The sequence below is a fragment of the Ceratotherium simum genome, chromosome 7, assembly GCF_057802395.1.
Source record: "Ceratotherium simum simum isolate JZ-2026a chromosome 7, ASM5780239v1, whole genome shotgun sequence".
NCBI classification, from domain to species: domain Eukaryota; kingdom Metazoa; phylum Chordata; class Mammalia; order Perissodactyla; family Rhinocerotidae; genus Ceratotherium; species Ceratotherium simum.
In genome coordinates this window covers 6,431,485-6,445,488 of record NC_141906.1, presented here as the reverse complement: position 1 = coordinate 6,445,488, position 14,004 = coordinate 6,431,485, and the positions used below count along the sequence as shown (strand labels likewise).

The window sequence follows — 14,004 nt, the reverse complement described above, 5'->3', positions numbered from 1 at the left end:
CTCAACCTTTTCAATCAAAACACAACTCTGCTTATTTCCCTTTTATAATATTTAATCTGCTTTATATTGGAGTCATTTGTGTAAGTAACAGATTTTGCAACCTCTCTGAGGACAAGGGCTGCTCATTTCTCGTCTTGTGTTCCACCGTTAGCATATCTCTCAGTGCGCTGGCCTGCGTGTCGGCTTAAAGGCCAACTCTAAAGCTTGATTTCCAGCTTAATCAGCTTAATTGTTTTCATGGTTCAGAGGGAATATTCAGAGTGGATAACAGAAAGCATAAACTCGCAGGAGGAGGACAAAAACAGAAAGAGTGAGAAAACGGAGGAAAAACAGTACACCTATTAGTACCCACAACTAAATGAAGCTTGGTTAAATGTAAAGGAAGAGGGATACTTTTCTTTCTTCCTTCTTTCCTTCCTTCCTGTCTTTCTTTCCTGCCAGGTGGGTAAGGTTAGCATATTTAGGTACAATTTTAGTGAAATGGGTGCCTTATTCTATGTGAAGCTCATAAGATGTCCTGCTTGCCACTACACTGTTCCTCTGATCCTGGAGTCTCTAACCATTTGTCTTCCTTTTCCCACCTGTCAGACTTCTCCTTTAATGGCATCTTACACTGCATTCAAAGACTGCAGTTGTGCTTTATGGAGATGGGTCTCCACCACCTTGTCCAGTCAGAAGTCCTCTAACAGAATTTTACCTACCTCTAAAGGTTCTCTTTTGCTTTTGATTGAAAGGAATTTGAGAACATGGCCTACAAAACTGTATTCCCTTCAGCCATCTACCAAAATACTTGTCATAGCAAATGTTTAATATTATTTATCAAATGGAATTACATATGTTTAAAGCTAGAGGGAATGTATATCTCAAAAAAATAATAATTTGAGTACAAATCTGAGACAAGAGGACATGTGACTGCCTCGAATCACTTGGTCAGGTAGTGGAGAATCAGCATGGAGACCCCGATTATTCTCTCTCAGTCTAAAACTCGTATTATTGGCTTTGTCAACTGGCCTCAGATTTATTGCTTTGATTCAGAATCTTATTTTCCCTTTGCAACTTGTTTCTCCCTATTGTGTTCCAACATCTGAGGATTTTTGAACAGCTAAATAGTCCTCAAGTGCCACTTTGTGATCAATGCAGCCAGTGGTGGGAGTGTCACAGATAAATTGTCCCAAAATGTACACATTTCTAAACTGCTTAGAACGAAATTGCACTTTTCTTCTCCTTGGTAATATTCTAGAAAAAAAAAATGCTTAATTTCGGCTTCTAGGCCCATCTATCTCTTAATTAAATAGGCAAGGGTTTTGGACTTTGTTTGGTCGTAGATAATTCTAGTTGCTACAGTTTCTGTTTGCCAGTTAGGCATTTGCTTTTGATTTTGCTTTGTTCTTTAGGAAATTTACTGAAAAAAGACTTAGGAGACTCAGTGTAATGAGCCTGTCTTGCGACAGAACCAAAGTAACACAGACTGAGAGCACAGGTACAAACTCAACCAAGACTTATCAATGAATTATTACAGAGCCTGAACCCCTTATTGACTTTACTTATGTTTTCTTCTCTTTTTAAATTCCATATAATTAAGTCATTGTCAGAAAAACAAGCAAGCAAACAAGAAATTCCATGCCTCATTTAAAAGCTTTTCAAAAACTAAGCAGCTAGCCTCAGTTACAGTGTTCCTTGGAAGATGTCCTTTTTCATACAAATTTGATTCAACAAAAATTTCCAAATGGGATCTCTGCATTGAAACCAAACATGTGCATATACAATAATGAAAAATTTCCAAATGGTGGATCAAATGGTCTAGTCTGACGATCTAATAGCTATGCTCTAGCCAATGTGATGACACCAAAAATAGCAAAATTAAAATAAATATTGCTGTTTTCACCTTCATAGGACACATATGTTTATTGTTAAGATACACACATTTCACAAAAGAAAAGAAGGCCGAGAAAAGAAGAGGAATGGCACAAACAAACAAAACTTAATTGAGTACCTACTGTGGGCAATATATTCTATTAGAAATCTGCGTATATTTTATTTAATCTAATCTTTCAACAACTTTAAATATGACTTGTTTTATCTGATTTACAGAAGAAGAATCAGAATATCAGTGAGATAAAGAAACTTTCCCAAGGTCATACAGCTAATAAGTAGTAAAGGAAATTGAACCTGGGGTGGGCAAACTTCACGCTTTTCACTACATTACGTTACCTCCAGAAATGGACCAAGAATTAACTCAGGTTTGTTTTGTACCTACTTTGCATTTCCCAGATGTGTGTTGCATCCATTATTATATTTTCAATCCATTGTCAACATTTTAAGAATATGCATCATTATATCCATTTTTACAAAGAGGAAAGAGACCAATAGAGATTAAGTCTGTATTTCCCAAATATTAATCCATAAAAAAGGAATAGTTTTATTAGTGTTGTCAAAAGCCCAAAGATATAGAAAAATAACCTGTAAGAATGAGAAAACAGTGCAAAACCTGTGACTTTTCCCTAAATGAACTTATTCTTTCTTAATTTAAAGTTTGCTAATTTATTTTGTCATTGGGTATTTCTTATGTTTTTGGTGTTAAGATGTAAAAGGTGGTAGTTGGATTTGTTTTTTGACTTATTTGTTTTAATGTCAAATTTTGCAGTTAGTAATCTCAATTTTTGTTATTGGTCTTAATTTCACTGTGTTATACAATACGAAATTTTAGGAATCCATATGTTTATTAACTGACTCATATTTTCATAGCTAGTCCTAGGTGGAGTTGGGACTCAAATCCAGATCAAAGCTTGTTCTCTCCTTCCTACCATGGAGTTCTGCTGATTATTTGGGAACACACCAGTATATCACCCATCCCGTCAGGGATAGTGTGCTGCTTGCATGCAAAGAGGTAAGTAATTAGGGAGATTCACTTACCTATCCAGTTTTGGTGTTATCTTGCACGCTTTTGTTGCTAGATTATCACGTTGCCAGATGGTAGTTTGTTATCAAACAGCACAGAAATAAACCGATTGTTGTGATAGTGTTGGTGGAGATTTGTATGTGAGAGCGATGATGTGTAACCACTTTAATAAAGATGCATTCGTAGCTCATCTCATTTCATAATTTACAGACTCAGCTGTGCTCCTCCCTGGGTCTTCTGTCTAATTAAATCGGCAAGCTACATATTGAAGCAGCTGAGTTTGTGCATGATTTCCTGATCAAACTGCATATTTTATTACTTGAGTTTCCAAAGGCAGGTACTTTTTCTAATCAGGCTGAATTTTTAATGAATTAAGATAATGTAAGTGTTTTGAAGACTTGTGCCTCGCCTTTCATTGGTCTCCTTTGTTCGATTCTTAACAATACTGCTTTCATTGTTTCCTTTAATATAGAAAGTGGCTCTTCCATAATTTTAGTCAATTATCTGCTATATCTCAATACATGTATATCCATTTCCAAATTATATTGCTTAATTTAATGTGGATGAAAAGAATTGAGATATGAAATTTTAATTTATTCAAGAAAGGTAATCTTTGATTCAAATTGATGCAAAATGTAGAGCCTATGTTCTTAAGGACTATACTGGTTTAAATATATTTATGAGTAAGTATATGGGTCACCTATACACAGATACTCTGTTTTTATAAATGCAGTGCTTCTTTTTAAAGTGACAGAAGAATTATGTCCCCGTGGGAATAATTTTTAAAAATGATAGCTGGACTGGTAGATTGAAAGGTACTAGTTTAAAAATAACTTAATTGTAAAAACATAAAATAAGAAAAAGAGCAGAAGGGAAAGAGGAAGGGAGGATTTAGAAATGAGAGAGAGATTGAACTATTAAATTATTAAATATTTGGTATTTTAAATGCGTATCTGGATAGATCATTTACAATAATTATGTGAGTCATATATTATTAGCCTGCTTTTTCTGAGGATGACAGATTGAGTACTTAGGTAGTTTTCCCAAGGTCATACATCATTAAGTAAGTAGCAGACCTGAAATTTAAGTCAGGTCTGCCTCATGTGAAAGCTCATATATTTACCCCACCCCAACTGATGCTGTATTTTCCCTAAGAGTATGGTCACTGCTGATGGGAAATAGCGCAAAATTTCAAGTCAGATCAATCCAGTTGAATTTTCATTCTAATACATATTAGAAGTTTGATCTGCTGCCTGCCTCCCTCCACATCTTGTATGATTATTCGAAAATATATCCATTAAGAAGAGTTTATTGTCCTTGACTTGTAGGTCTGTGATGAGTGATGAAGAGGAAACTTTCCAGTAGATGTTTTTCCAAAATGCAGAATTTCTATGTTGAGTGATCAATGCACATTCAGTTCAGTTCCCTCATCTCCCATTTAGCAGCATCCAAAGACCTGTGCTTCGTTTCATTGCATTCAGAAAGCTCATCTGCAGAAGCACAAAGATTCTCAATTATGAACGATTTCATTACATGTTCTTAGAAGTTTTGCAGAAATGATAAGCAGTAGAGGTTTCTACCTAAGAAACATCACCTCTAATCCCTCCTCCTAAATATAACTATATTAACAATTTCATCTTTTTATTTTGATCTTTTTATATGAACAGCTTGTTTTGCATAGCCATAATAATCATCTAAATAGTTTGCATTTTATCCTTTTACTATAAACATTTTTCACATTACTAAATATTCTTGAGAAATGCTATCTCCATGACTAAAAATATTCCACATTATTGTTGTACCATTATTTAATTAACTATCCTACTTATAGTCAACCATTTATTTGTCTTTATCTTTCTTACATAAAGTTTTTGGTACAATTGAAGATTATTTACTTCAAAGAGGAAATTCCAAAGCAAAAAAAAATTGGATCAATTTTTGATGCAATTGGATCTACATATTTAAGATATTTTTATCTTAAAATTGTGTCCAAAATGTCTTCATCAATTTATTATCAAAAACATTGAAAGAAAAATAACAGAATGATTTAATTTCATCATGTTCTGCCAGCAGTGAACATATTTGTTGTGTTTATTTGTTTGACAAGCAAAAGTATTGAGGATGGCATCAGATAGATATAAATGTGTCTGAAAAGATTAATGCAAAACTAAATTTCTTATGAATCAGGTGGGTCATAATAATCAAAATAAACGACTACCATTTAGTGAATACGTGTGTGTCTAAGGAAAACTGCTATAATAATGACAGTAGGTAAGGTTTATTGAGAATATAGCATGTTCCAGGTACCATGTAAGTACTTTACATTGTTACTTCATTTAATCCTTACATCAACCCCATGAAGTGAGTTCTATTTTATGTCCTTTCCTTCATAATGTTAGAAATGTGGACAATAAAGCACAAGACTCGAGGGAATTAAGTACCAGCCCAACGTTATACAGATAAGCAGTGGTAGCTTGCAATAAGCATTATCACACTAATTCTACACATAAGGAAACTCGAAACAAAATTCATGCCCAGGTCTTCCTATTCCAAAATCCACTGTGCTGAATTATTGTAAATCTCACTGGGTTCTTTTCAGATCTGAACTTCCATATCAGTTTTAGTTTATACCACACCAAATACTGTTTTTGAATCTTTCTCAATTTTACTATCTCTACTGATTTTCTTTGAGGAAAAGAGACATTTTATGCGTTCGTCATTTACCTATAATGTTTAACTCAATTATCAATTCTAAAATAGTGTTGATATCCATTTTACAGAGTTTTGGTTAGAATAATATATATAATGTGTATTAAATTGCCTAGCAGTTTGATTGTTGAATCTAAATCTCCTTTGTAATTACTTTCCTTATCATTTTTATTCGTTCGTTGTATAAGATAAATCACTTAAGAAATGTGAGTAGGATGTAATTTACTATACATGAACAAACCAAATTTCAACAACTTGATGCCAATATTTTTTCTTAACAAAGTATGATTATCAAATGTTGGGAGACACATTTGGGCTATGACACCCAGGAGATCCACATGGAAGTCTTGTTTTCTTTCATATCATTTCATGGGGTCTCAAAGTTAGGTCGGGGGATCTTAGATATGACTGAATCCAGCCCTGCATGAATCCAATGATATGATAGCCTTAGGAAGGAGCTATTCTGGTTTGGCATAAACAATTACAGAACCCAGGACTATAGTTTGCCTTAAGATAGTTCATTCCATTTGGGGATATATCTAAATTGAAGAAATGATTCTTTGGTATAGGTTTCACTCCAGCTCCTTTATATTGCTGGCTTCATTATTCCAGGTAAATCTATTGGGGAACACCTACTATGTCTATCCCTTCTTCCCTCATGACCACCACTTTAAACGTTTGAGATATTTTTCATGACATTGATAGCATTTTTGTGACTAGAATTGTCTAATATTAGCCAACTGTTTAAATGATAGTGACAAGAGATTTTCACATATTGAGGTATATGGGGTAGATATTTTAGTTTAAGACTGATTCAGCTTGAACTAAAGAAGCCTGTCTTATGGCCTATCAAACATGCATTATACATCTGCTTTATCCATTAAAGTAAAGAATGCATTAAACATTATCTCAAGGTAAAAGAAGGCACTCTCTTAAGATAAGAGTGCATACTTCCGCTCCTAAGACGCCAGTATTGGTAATACCCATATCAGTACTCCTGAAGATAAGTTCCCCTTCCTGGACATGAAGGTCATGTTGACCTGCAAATTTGCAACTGAATATCTCCTTGAAACTTTAATGCATATGTATCCTGGGTGTGTTTAATGTATGTTCTTTGTTCTAAAAATGTGTAAAACTGTACCGAAAACCGTGCTTCTTGGAACACTTTCTTCCTTTGTGGAGACTGTTTTCCTGGATTATAGTCCTCAGCCTGGCTCAAGTACAGGTCACCTTGCCTCTCTTTTCTATAGAATAGTTCAATAGCAATTATCTTCTACTTTCTATGAGAGATCATGATACCTTCAGACAAAACAGCAGCACTAACCAAATACCCAGGCCAGTAGAATTGTTCACTTTATTTTATAAATAAGAAAAGGAGAGAAAGAAGTTAAGTGATTTGTCCAAGCCACAAATTTAGCTCTCAGTGGATTTAAGAACTTGAACACTGGATTAGCCAGTATGTTTAATACTATATACTAGTTCTGTCGTAAGATATTTTCTATGAGACGTTCTCTGTCTCTTTCCAAGAGTTACATTTTTTAAAAGACTGCATTAGGCAGAAGTTAAGGAATGGAAATCCAATAATTACTCTAGTCAGTGTTGGTGAATGAAACAAAGAATACATTAGGGGGAATTAAGTGTCTTGTTTGTGCTTTATTATACTGTATTTAACAGTATAGTAAAAAGTAAGCCTGTGTTTCTGAACAGGTGAGGTCAGATTTTCTTTTATTTTTTTAATGCAGAGGCATTAGTCTCATGGTGCCTTTTCTATGATTTATCAAGGTGAGGATGTTGGCCACAATTCTGAATCTCATCTCACTCTAATAAAACAGACTCATCCATCTTTTTTATTCTTACCTTGCCTTTCTCCTTTCTCATCACTCCAGGTGCAAACAGGAAGACAATCTGCATGGAGAATTTGGGAAAACATGTTTTTACACTAGCGATAAACAGCAGGTAGATTTCCAAATGTAGGTTTGCTCAAATATGGAAAGCTAGAAATGCCAGTTTGGGATGTTTTCTCGATAGGAAAGCATTTTCATTTTTTGAGTTGTTTATTCTTTCCTTCACTTTGGATCTGTTGGGACTCAAGAATCGCCTACTATTTCTTGATGTTATATGCACAAGAATGTTTAAGGAGGAGGTAAATTTAGACTTAGTTACTCTGAAGTTCTGTGATGATGTTTTCTGATGGAGGAGCGGGAGAAACAGCAGGATAGAAAGGATACCTCCAACCTTTCAACTCCACAGAAGTTCTCAGCCTTGGGGATTTATCTTTTAAACTGCTCATCAAAATATAGGTAGTCATTAACCCTGCGGAACACCTTAGGGCGTGCCTGAGCAAAGTCCTGGAAATGTGAACTTGCAGGGCAGGAGAGGAGAAGAACAACTAACGTGCTGAGTCTACAGCATTTAGAGCGCTGTGGTTATCGGGACTGGGAGCAATAGTGTTCCTGGATAAAGAGGCTCTACATGTAGACAGGAGGCTGCATTATGAAGTCTGGATGTTATCCTACAGGGAAGTGGGGAGTCATAATTTTTTGCAGGAAATGACTACTTTTTGTCTTATTTTGATTTAACTTTTGTGTATATTTCATAATATGATAAAATCTCTTATTTAGGAAAACACCTTTTTAGGCTGACTATGGATAGATTACAGAAATATGCAGCTAAAGAGAGTTAGAGGGTTTAATGTGACAGTTTGGGAAAGAGATGCTGGAGGCCAACCCAAGATGTTTGAAGGTGACAGGAGAAGCAGAACCTAAAAGAAACACTGGCTGAGAGTACATTAATATCTAATCTTCTCCAATCCCAACCCCACCCCCATTTTTATTGGGACTCTCTAGGGCCTTCATTTATAAAACTGTCCCCAAAACCTATAGCAGGATTGAAGGTGACCCACGTTGTGGGAAGCTAGAAAAAACTCGAGCGCAAAGTAAAACGCTCCTAGGATAGGAGTTCCTGACACACTCATTGGATCCGGTTAGATTTGTGACGTTCTAATGAGAATAACTTTACTTACACTGATGATCTTGGGCCCATCTATCCAGAGCCAGAGAATAGAGGCGGTAGCTCAGGGTTTTTGAATTAATTTCCTGAGAAATAGCTTACAGTCTTGCCCACTGAAGGCAGCCTCCTGCAGTCACCAGCAACGCTCATTTTCTCTCTTCAAGACAAAGCTTTCTTTTAGGATATTGCAACAGTAAATCTAGATGTGGCAACTAAACTGGATAAAGTTTGTTGTGTGGTTTTCATTTGGTTTTGTTTCTCTCTCTTAGGGTCTAGTCAGTGAGTTTAATAAAACATACAAGGTTGACTGTCTCCTGGCTTGTGATAAGTGAACATTAAAATTATAAGATAATATGGTATCTTGCTTGTGCAAGTCCCTTGTACTATGCAAAAGAGGGAGGAGGAAAAGAAAATTGAAAGAAAAGATGGAGAATAAATCAAGCTTCAAATATATGAGTTTCAGTCACAGAAATATGGTAATTTATTTGGGAAAGGGATTTTGTTCTTGTTACTACGTCAGTTGTAGAATGGAACTTATAAAGGAATTCATTAATAATGATTCATTACATTAAATAGGTACCATTAATACCAAGAATTTACTACTTAAAACTGCCATATTTTTCTATCATATAGTATATACTATATAAAATGCTAACATACTACTATATACGGTTTTTCTTTTTTGACTACATGTTATCTAAAATATACTTTTAGTTGTTTCACATCTAGTGGGGCTTTGTCGCTGGACTGTGAACTTCACAGGAGTTGCTCCATTTTTTCCTCCGCTCTGAGGTGGACCAGGATGGCTAGAGTGGGCTGCAGTAGGGCATTTCCTTTCCCCAGCTCAGCCAGCCTCTGACAACACCCCAGCAGGTCAGGCTGTCCTTAACTCTTTTCTCCTGAAGGCAGGCTTTGTTAAGAAGAACAAAATGCTCTGTGATTCCTCTTTCCCTCTCTCTGCTGGAAGCAGGGGGCGGATATTTCTCTGATATTTACTGTGGGAATCTTTTTGAGCTCCTGGAGGTAAATCTCACAATATTGTGCCCTGCGGGCCCCCCCACACCCCCCACACACCACCCCCCCGCATGTGACTGGGCCCCCTGGAGCTTTTCACCCTGAGAGTTGTGTGCACGGAGTCCCAGGCAATTCCTCAAATGCAGTTCAGGCTTTCCTTCCCCTTCACTGCTTCTCCGGGGGTTCTATACACCAGTCCTGGAGCAGCTAAGCTTCAACTCCCTGTGTCGGCCTGGCCGTTTCTCCAGTACTGGGGGCAGCTGACTGCCCTGTGTCCTCCCCTCTCTTATGGATCAACAAGAGTTGTTGGTTTTTCACCCACTTGAGCTTTTCACTTGTTTTTGATGGAGTGGTGATTCCCAAGCTCCTTACATGCGGAAACAGATTTTTTTAAATCATGAATGGGTGTGGAATTTTGTCAAGTGATGTGATCATGTGATTTTTCTTCTTTAACTTGACTTTTATATAACAGGTATTGCTTTATAACTTCTTTTCTAAGAAAATACTGAGGCTTTTAATTATTTCATTTTTTTCAAGAGAATTTTAAATTGATATTTGAAGCATTTTTGTGGCAGCTACTTTAAAATTACTTTACAATTCTTGTCAGGTAATTCTAACATTGGATGCTTGTCTCTCATTCAAATTGTGGTTTTCCTGGATTTTGGTATGAATAGTGATCATACTTAGGATTCTAGGAGGAATCTAGAGGTGTCGGTTTTTACGTTAGCAGAGTTTCTAATACTAAGTCTTCTATTTCAGCAGACAGTTGCCCTGAATAGGTTTTCACGTAGGATGTGGCCCACTTACTGGGCTTTAGTTCCAATGACAGTTCCGTTTTATGCTGTGTTGACCCTCTGGTGCTGCTGCAGTTGCCATTAAACCCCGCTGGTGCCCTACTCGGGGGAAGTTGTTTCCCTGGGCATCATGCTGTTCCTGGGGCAGTTTCTCAAGCCAAGTTCTATTTTTAATACGATAATGCTGCCTTTTTACCATAATATAGGAAAAGGGGCAACTCTCCTTGATTTCAGTGTTTGCAATCATCTGGGGCATTTTTCGTGGTTATTTTTTTTTCCCACGACAGGGTGTTCTGTTCGCAATGAGAATGAAGTGGAGAGAATTGCATATCTCATTGTATTCTCACAAAGTGAGAGTCGCCTTCAACAATAGCTACACTGCTGATAAGATAGTTAAGACATGATACTTGCAAGTTATAATTATTTTGGACTTATCTCTTGCCTTCTCCTTGAGAAACACTGAAATTTTTATGAACACTATCTTCCTAATTTTTCATAATGTCTGAGGAGCACAAAGATAACAAATTTGAAGAAAACAAATTTTATCAATAAGATCAAGGCATCAGACAAGGTTGCTGCCGACATCCAGCCACCATTTTCTTTAATTTTCAAATTTAATAAATGAGGTTTAATTGTTTGGATGATCAAATAATTTTATCCTCATAATTATCTATGCTTACATTAATGAAGGAACCCACACTACAGCCTATCCTAAAGTGTCTTTTTGATGACTGTGGCTTCAAGAGGCATGGTTCACCAAAAGGATTTCAGGGTAAAAGAATAGATTCAGAAAAGTTTTCATACTATATCTACCTGTTAGAATTCATATTATGTTTGACAGTTATCAAATAGTAGAATTCAAACTTCACTGAGCCTCTGAACTGCCTAGGATGTTGACCAAAAATTTAGATTCAAATAATGAATGCCTGGTATACTTTTAGAATAAAAGTACTCAATCTTATTGAAAAATACTGAAGTTAATACATGAGATGTGATTTCCTGATGAACAAAAGATTATATTTTAGTTTACAACGATGTTACTATCTTTTAAAAGACGTTGAGGTTTCTTCCTAGACAGATTGATGTTGTGTTTTTAAATTACTTCATGTTTTCCATTATTGATGTATTTGAAAGCATACAGATCATTGCCATTTTTAAATTTTAGTGTCTAGACACATGAAGGATTCAATGCTTTTTAAATTCTATTATATTAAAAATATTTTATTTATTACAAAGACCTTTCCAGTGCAATTGAACTTGTTTGTACTAACTGAATGCCTTAATATCAACTGAAAGCCACTGTGAATAGTTGATTTGTTCTTGTAGATCCCACTAACATTTGTGATTTTGTCTCTATCTTGTCCTTTGTATATGTATTAAAGCGATGAGACCTTCTCAAATGTGAAGAATTCAAGAGAGGTTTTTCGTTCCCTCCCCTCCTTCCAATTTAACTTCTTTGGTCTGTTCCCAATTGGCACACTTACAGGATCCTTTCAGTGAGGCCCAAAGACACCTTCCCAGGCAGCACTACTGCCCGGAGCTGTTTTTGGGTTTGAGTATGTCAGAAAGCACTTCCTGGATCCTCTAGAGTAAATCCCTTCCTGTGAACTTCTAGTGGGCGAGTCATGCTACAATGTCAGTTTCTTCCCCCGACACCCTCCGCCTGCGAGAGGCTGAGGGCTGGACTTCACTTGTTTGTGGAAGGCCCACAAAATTTTGAATGAGGAAGTGCCTTCCTCCAACCCCTCCTCCCCAAAAAGTAAAACAAAACCAAAACAAAGCTTGCACACAATTTTTCTTTAAGAAACAAAATAGATAAATAGAATATTTGGAGAGGTGGAGAAAGGGAGAAACTCTTAAACACCCCCCCTCAAAAAAAAGGCAACTTAGAAGATTATTTGCAAACTTCAATTATCACTGTTCTGAGTTTGACAAAATTTGTTGCATCATGGAAAGACACAGCTTTTATTTCTTTCATTGCAACATTTCTGATCCCTATGTTTAGAAAAATCAGAGTTGGGTGGTTAAATTATATTTATTTTGATTCTTCTATTTTTGCAAATTTTTTTTAACAGAAATTCTTGCTCTTAAAATGAGATACACACACACACACACAGAAAAACAATTGCTTTTGAGGAATAGAAAATAGAGAAGAAAAACAATAAATAAATAAACAGAACTAAGAGTGAGATAATACACTCAGTTGCTAGTTACTTCCTGCTCTTTTAGACTGTAATCTTGGTAAAAAAAAAAAAAAGTGTGCAATTTTTAAAATAATTTTATATATCTTTATAAACTAGTCAATTTTTTCCCAAAAATTAGAATAATTTCAATCCTTCAACAATAATCTGTTTGAAATAGATATCCGTAGACATAATTTCATAAAGACTATTTTGTCGTTTTCAGAGGCAGAGTCAAGATGGCGGCGTAGGCAGACTCTGAACTCACCTCCTCCCGTGGACACAGCCAATTTACAACTACTCGTGGAAAAATTACCCCTGAGACAGAACTGAAAACTGGATGAGAGGAACTCTTGCAACAACGGACAATCCTAACTGGGGTAGAAGAGGCAGAGACTCCCTTCTGGAGAGGAAAAACGACGCCTTCACCAGCCGCCAGCTTCACGGCCGCCGGGAGCAGCTCACAGGTACGCAGCCTCCCTGGAGGCGCGGGGCCCTGAGCCGGGGAGCGCCCCCGCTGTGGGCATTTTGTGGACCCAGCACAATCGACACCAGTGGCATAATATCTGACCTTGCCTGCTACTAAAGCATTGGGGAGCACCCCCAGAAAACCCGGTTCACAAAGAAACTAAAACTGGCTCTTAAAGGGCCCGCGCACAAACTCACCTGTTCCAGAAAGCATCCTAAAATCACCAGAAAGAAAGGTGCACACTGCTTTGGTGACAAGAGACTCACCTAATAGGCCCTGAGTGCATCTCGGTGAGGGGTGAGACCTCTCCAGGGACTGGGACATTGGCGGCGGCCATTGTTGTGGCCTGGTGTGAGCGTGCTGACACAGACGCCATTGGAGTTTTCCCTGAGACCTGCTAGCCCAGGGTCTGCCCCACCGGCTAGAGCACCAATTTAATCCAGCTCAGCCAAGGCAGGCAGCCCACCCTAGAGACTAGCCCCACCCAACAACAAGCCCTCAGGCAACGTGTGGGCCTGCATAGATTGGTGACTGGATTCTCTGCAGCCTGGCAACTGAGCCGACTTGAGCGGGGCAGGGTGTGCACAAGGAGCGGGTGGAGAGTGTGGGGTGGTGGCAGAGTGTGTGGGGCTCCCGCCGTGGAGAGACTGGGTCCGCTTGGGGAGGTCGGGGCGCTCACACGGGGCAGGACTGTGTTGACTGTGTGTGTGGACCTCTGGGCGGCAGGGTTTGTCAGCTGCAGAAGACTTGTGCTTCTCAAAGACCCACATAGGAGGTTTGCCCCACCTTCGAAAGCCTGAAACAATTGGGTGCTCCTGTGCCTGAGGCCAGCCCCACCCAGCTGCAATCCTCAGAGAGCTGACAAGAGACCTAATAGGCTAGAGGATTACAGCAATTCTAAGGTCCTGAGCCTAACAACCTGCCACACTG

The 14,004-nt window shown here is 37.6% G+C and overlaps 1 long non-coding RNA gene across 1 annotated transcript; it reads right to left on the bottom strand.

Annotated features, from left to right (window-relative positions):
* Nucleotides 1-3,450: 3,450 nt before the first annotated feature.
* On the bottom strand, nt 3,451-13,500 carry LOC147916537 (uncharacterized). The gene is made up of 3 exons (XR_015552661.1): nt 13,341-13,500; nt 7,466-7,513; nt 3,451-4,389 (listed from the first exon to the last, which is right to left on the bottom strand). It is a non-coding gene; the product is annotated as an uncharacterized LOC147916537 (long non-coding RNA).
* Between the last annotated feature and the right edge of the window lie 504 nt (nt 13,501-14,004).